The sequence below is a fragment of the Benincasa hispida genome, chromosome 10 (genome assembly GCF_009727055.1).
Source record: "Benincasa hispida cultivar B227 chromosome 10, ASM972705v1, whole genome shotgun sequence".
NCBI classification, from domain to species: Eukaryota; Viridiplantae; Streptophyta; class Magnoliopsida; order Cucurbitales; family Cucurbitaceae; genus Benincasa; species Benincasa hispida.
The window spans coordinates 14,171,081-14,177,019 of record NC_052358.1 but is presented as its reverse complement, the minus strand read 5'-3'; the positions used below and the strand labels follow the sequence as shown (position 1 = coordinate 14,177,019).

Below are 5,939 nucleotides of genomic sequence, written 5' to 3'. Positions count from 1 at the left end.
TCACAACATCAACATCATCTTCTTCAGTCGCCTCAACAATCCCTGTTTCTTCATTCATATCATCCATGACAATATTGATAGACTCCATAATGCTCTTTGTACGCTTGTTATAGACCCTATAGGCCCTACTGCTTTTGAGTACCCCAGGAAAATTCCTTCATCACTTTTGAAATCCCATTTTTTCTTTGGATCTCGATCAGCTAGTATATAACACAAAATATGAAAAATATGAAAGTATTTTACATTAGGTTTCCTCCCCCTCCAAATTTCATAATTTGTGCAATCAATACTAGGTCAAGTAGCCATCTGATTATGTATGTGATAGGTAATATTTAGGGCTTCAGTAGAAAAATGATATAGGAGGTCATAAGCATGAAACATAGCTCGAGCCACCTTTTGTAAGGTTCGATTCTTTCATTTGAAAACTCCATTCTTCTGAGGTATGATGGGGGCAGAGAACTCATGATGTATATCTTAAAAGTCACAAAAATCAGCAAATTGACTCTTTTCAAATTCCTTGTCATGATCAATACGAATACAAACAATGTTAAACCCTTTTCTCTTTGTAGTTGGAGACAGAGAGTCTTGAGCACTTGAAATGACTCAGACTTTTCTCTTATGAATTTAACCCGTGTGTATCTGAAAAAGTCATCAACACAAACCATGACATTTTTTTCCCCTCCAAGGCTTTCTATTTGTATGGATCCCATAAGGTCTACATGAATTAGCTCGAGGATGTGATTTGTAACAGTTACTGGTACCTGTTTATAAGACACTTTCGTTTGCTTTCCTACTTGGCATTCTCCACATATAACCCCTTCATAGTTGCTGACATTTGGAAGGTCAATCACAACATTTCTCATCATAGCCTTCTGTATGATTTTGATGTCGGGATGTCTAAGACGCTTGTGCCACAAAGGTGTGTGAGTTGATTGTTGCCATGCCTTGATAAGCGCGGAAGAATAGGGTCTTGCGTTAATGGTTAAAAAAGTTCTCAGCTTAATCAATACCTTAATGGGCCAATTGTCAAGATTATGGAAGTTAAACCCATTTGGTAGGCAAGCTGGCAGCCTGAGATTAAAAGAAAGGCATGTAGATTTTAGTATAAAAAGGAAAACTCAGTTCAGGAACTCGGTTTGAGTAGTTTACTCGTGCAAAAGACGTGATTCTAAAGTCATTCAAACATGAGTGTAGTTGAAGCACCAGGGCTATCGGAAGAAAATTCCTCTGGATTCAAGTTGAAATTTGAAAAAATCCTCCAGAAGGTCAGGCTCTCGGATGAATTTGGGCCAGTGGTGAAGATTGAAGGTTTCCAAACAAACCAAGACGAATACAAAGTCCAAATTTTAAGGTAAGTAAGTTAAGATGTTTTAAACAAGATTGTAGAAGGAAGTTTTCCAAGAAAAGGTCTGGAAAATTAGTTATTCGAGCTCAATGTTTAATCTGGAATTTTGGTTAAACAAGCAGGAAACTACAACCGTTGAGTGAGCAAGCAGCTCAACCCAAGCAAGCTGCAGGCGTGTGCGAAGTGCAAGTTGAGCTCAAGGATGCGTTGGGTTGGGCGCGAGGATGCACTGGTACGCGTTAGACCGTGCGGACGTGTGCTGAACCATGAACGCAAGGGGGGCGCTGTGTGGGCGATAAGTTGTGTGGCAGGTTACGAGCGAGGTTGTGCAAGCAGGAGTGCGAGGCACTGAGCGCAAGGTTGCACTAGGTGTGCATGGGCGCATGGTTGAGTGAACGCATGGGGTATGCGTTGGCGCATAAGCTGATGATTGTTGGCTACATAGGCTAGTGCCATCACCCAAGGATTTTCTAAATGTTGAATGCATAAGAGAGGTATGCGTTAAGCTAAAATGTGAAGTTTTAAGTTAAATGTTAAGCTAATTTATGTGAGTTAGTCTCACAAGGAGGCCATGAATATTGGCTAAACATGTTGTTCATGTCCACAGGATTAACACCAATATGAAAAGCTTATCAACCCTAGGAGGAACGTCCAAGGCTGTGAGTGATAAAGATTAAGTGTTTTCCAAATGTTTTAGTAAACTCATGTTTTATTTAAAGTTCAAACTCATGCTAGCTTATTTTTAAAAAATGTTACCAAGCAAACTAGCTCTTTTAATGCATGCCTATCTTTAAGAAGTTTATTAAATCATGTTTGAGTACTTATGCTCTTAAGACTCATGAAGCATGCGTTAGAATCATGTTATATATTAAAGATGTTAAGCTTATGTTTCATGATCCTATGCTTCCAAGGATACATGTTTTTAATGAATAAGTTTTATGTTGATTAAGTTAAGCTCGATACTAAAAGACTTGAGAAAGTATCTGAGCAGTAGTACCTAAGGTATGATGATACTTAGTTGTTACCACATGCACGTAGGTAGAATTCACGTTAGTTGTGTTGAGAATACTCCACACCAACTAAGGTTTGTCGTTGAGGGATTGAGCAAAAGGGTTCTCTTTCAACTAAGGATCATGTTAAGCTATGTTTTAAGCTATGTTATGTTTAAAAGATTTAAGTATAAGTTTGCTTGGCAGTTTTCAGTTTAAAGCATGATGCTTATGATTTATTAGTCACCCACTGGGCTAGTAGCTCACTCATTTTCTTTTTAAATGTTTTTCTCCTCTCCAAGTAGTAGTAATCTCCCTAGAGGTTAATTGCATTGCTGCTCTGCCACTCAAAGACTCCAATTTAAAGAGAAGTTTTAGGTGTTTACTTGTAAATGTCTGTACACAAGTGTTGTTCATGTTAAGGACTAGGGCTAAGTGTGGGGACCCACTGAACTCTGTATCTGTTAATGATTTAAATATGTTGTGTGATCAACCCTGGTTGTGTGATCTGAGATTAATTATTTTAAAATGTTATTTATGTATTCTAGGGATTTTTAAGCAAGTTAAGGATGTAGGTTAAACGGTAAGTGTCACAAAATGGTTGGTAATTGTTGTCGTCACATTCTCTTCTAAATTAAGAGAGTAATCTGGGAAGGGGTGTGACATGAGTCTTTTAATACTTTTCAAAATGAGACCCTATAATATTTCATAACAAAAAAAATATATAAAATATCAAAAAATTATTGTATTCTACTATTGTCTCCTACAGAAAATAAAAAATAAAAATAAAATATTTATAATTAAGAAAAGGTCACCAAGCAACATATAATAATGATATTTTATTTTAAAAAAAAACAGCTATCATTCGATTTTTTTTTTTTTTTTTGGTCTAAAATTGCATTGGAACATATATATTGAGCTGACTTGCATATTATTTCTTGGAGTTTATTATTGATACTATCATGTGTTATTTGATTTGTTGCGGTAGCCATTGGCCTATTACATATAGTTCAATGAACTGAATTTTCAGAAGTCAAGAAATCTTATATCTAGTTTATTTCATTTTCATTTGATAGTCTAGTCCAGATTTAAATTTTAGTTAAGCACCCTATTAATTAGTTTGTTGTTATTACAACAAACTTTTATTCCTCTATATAATCTCTTGTAGTAATTATGAAACTCGATTTTCAAGACAATGGATGTTTTCCTTACAAGGACACCACAACAACCCTATTAATTAGCTTACAAGTACCATCTTTCCCAGGCATGTCAAGCTATTAATTTACTAGTTTTTGGTTTTGTCGTAAAAATGATATGCTCATTTTCACTGTTTTCTTTTGTAGATATCTTGCTACAGCATAGTGAATGGAAGTTGATGGGTCTCATCTCGGATCTTCATGTTCGTTTTCATCTTCAGTCTTCGGTACGTTCTTATTCTGAGGCTATTATTTCTCGTTCTGATTTTATTCATTCTCGCCCTGGGTTTAATGTTGTTACATGAAAAGCTCCCTAGGCTTAATTCTGGTAAAGAAAATGCCGATACATGAAAGTTGTATGTAATTTCAATTTAGGAAGTTGAGATCATAAGAGCAGAAGGATAACTGTTGATGCAAATGGTGGAATTGTTAAATGAATGGTGTTCCTTAGAACATGTTTTTTCACGAACTGTGCAGTTAGAATTTTCTGTTTTGTCAGTTTATTGTCATCCAATCTTCAAAATAAAACCGTTAAATAGTTTTTTTCTTTTAATATAATTGAGAAAAATAAGGTAAATTTCAGACAATCAACTACATAAGCACTTGTCTGTGTTGCGTTGAGTTATTTTGACATAGTCACGTGCATTTCTTCATAAGTTTATGGTTACGCTCGGTTCATTCTTTATGACAAATGATTTATCTTCTTCTCCTTTTTATGTTGATGTATAATTCTACTATAAAATTTTGTGATTCAAGTGTACATTGTACATGAAAAACATGTTTGTATATTTCCAAAGCCCTTGTTCTTTGCGGAGATTAACTTCAAATCTTCAAGATGGTATTGGACGATCTTTCGCTACCTTTTCTTATCAGTGTGGTATAGGCTCCCTTGGTTTTTATAATATGGAGTGCATCTTCCTAGAGTTTCCATAGTTTTCATTCAAATTTATGAAACTTATGAAAGGATCGAATTATGCAGCAGAAGCAAGTGATCGCTTTGCTTTCGATATTACTTTTGAAAGATTACAACATAGAAAAGAAAAACATACATACTTTATGCATTCTACAGGTTAAGCATGTAAAATTTAGGGAAGAAGAATAACTTACTTTTGAAAGCCCTCCTAAAAAACACCGCAATGTTTATCAAGACATTTTCTTCCTCAACGAATTGATCTTCCCTCATACAATGATGCCTTTATAGAATCTTCACTGATATTCTCTGACAAGGAGTTAGTTTATTAACCTACTTTTGAAAGAGTAGGGAATAAGAATTTGGATTATTTGAAAAAGAACTCCTTTTTCTGTAAAATCACTTAGAGAAGGGAAGAGTGAGGGCATTGAAAAGAAAAAAGAAAAAAAAAAAGACGAGAGAAAAACAAAAGTCTTTTTTTCCTTTTATGAACTAACTTCCTTATAGAGAAAAACCACCTCTTTTTTTTTCATATGTAAAGTAAGGAGTTATTAAAACGGACCTTTAATATTAATATTATTGTTTTCAAAACTTATTAGAGAAATATTGTTGTTTTGAAATTTATTAGAGAAATATTGTTGATTACCTGTAATTTGTAAATTTCTTTATTGCTCATTAATAAATTAATTCAAGCTGGTTCTCATAGTGGATGTAGACCAAACTAGTCGAAGCACTATATATCTTGCTTACGATTTATTTCTGCTAATTGTTTGCGTTTTGTTTGGCCATCTAAATTAGGTTCAGAAACTCTCACATATTCTTTTTAAGAGTATTAGATTTTATAAAATATGTAATTTTTTTTCTTTCACTAGAATTTTTTTTCCCAATGAATTTTTTCTTAATAGTGTTTTAACAAGACATATTTCATGTATATAATGGACATCTAATGGAGAATATTATAAATATTATAGAAAACAGATACTCATTAGATGTTCATGTTTGATGTCTATTAACCATATGTCATGCCATGATTTTTCAAAGTATTGTCCATGTGTCTCATAAATATTCATTCTTAGTATCTATGTAACCTATCTCCTACTTGCTAAAATACCTATAAATAGTGACATTTTGTGAATTTTGAAAGATACATATTGGGTAAATTCCAAAAAATTCAGAAAAAGTAGAAAAATATATAATTTGTTATTTTATTATTTATTTTATTTTATATATTTAAATATATTATATTTATTTATTTTAATAGTATATTTTATTGACATTCGTATTCGGTTGTGTTCTCAAATTCAACACTCTAATCAATATTAAACCGTATAAGAAACGTAAATTAAAGAAGAAAAAGAAAACCATTTTTGAAGACTTATTCGTCGGTGGCGCAACTATCGCCAGCTATCAAAAAGTCGTTGATTATTTAATTATTAGTTATTTATTTTTGGAGGCGTTGAAAATGTGTTCGTTGGAAATGAATGAAGGTCTTATTCAAC

General features: G+C 33.3%; 1 non-coding gene across 1 annotated transcript; it reads right to left on the bottom strand.

Moving 5' to 3' along the window:
* Positions 1-4,359: 4,359 nt before the first annotated feature.
* On the bottom strand, positions 4,360-4,437 carry LOC120089581. The gene has a single exon (XR_005485256.1). It is a non-coding gene; the product is annotated as a small nucleolar RNA snoR35 (small nucleolar RNA).
* Between the last annotated feature and the right edge of the window lie 1,502 nt (positions 4,438-5,939).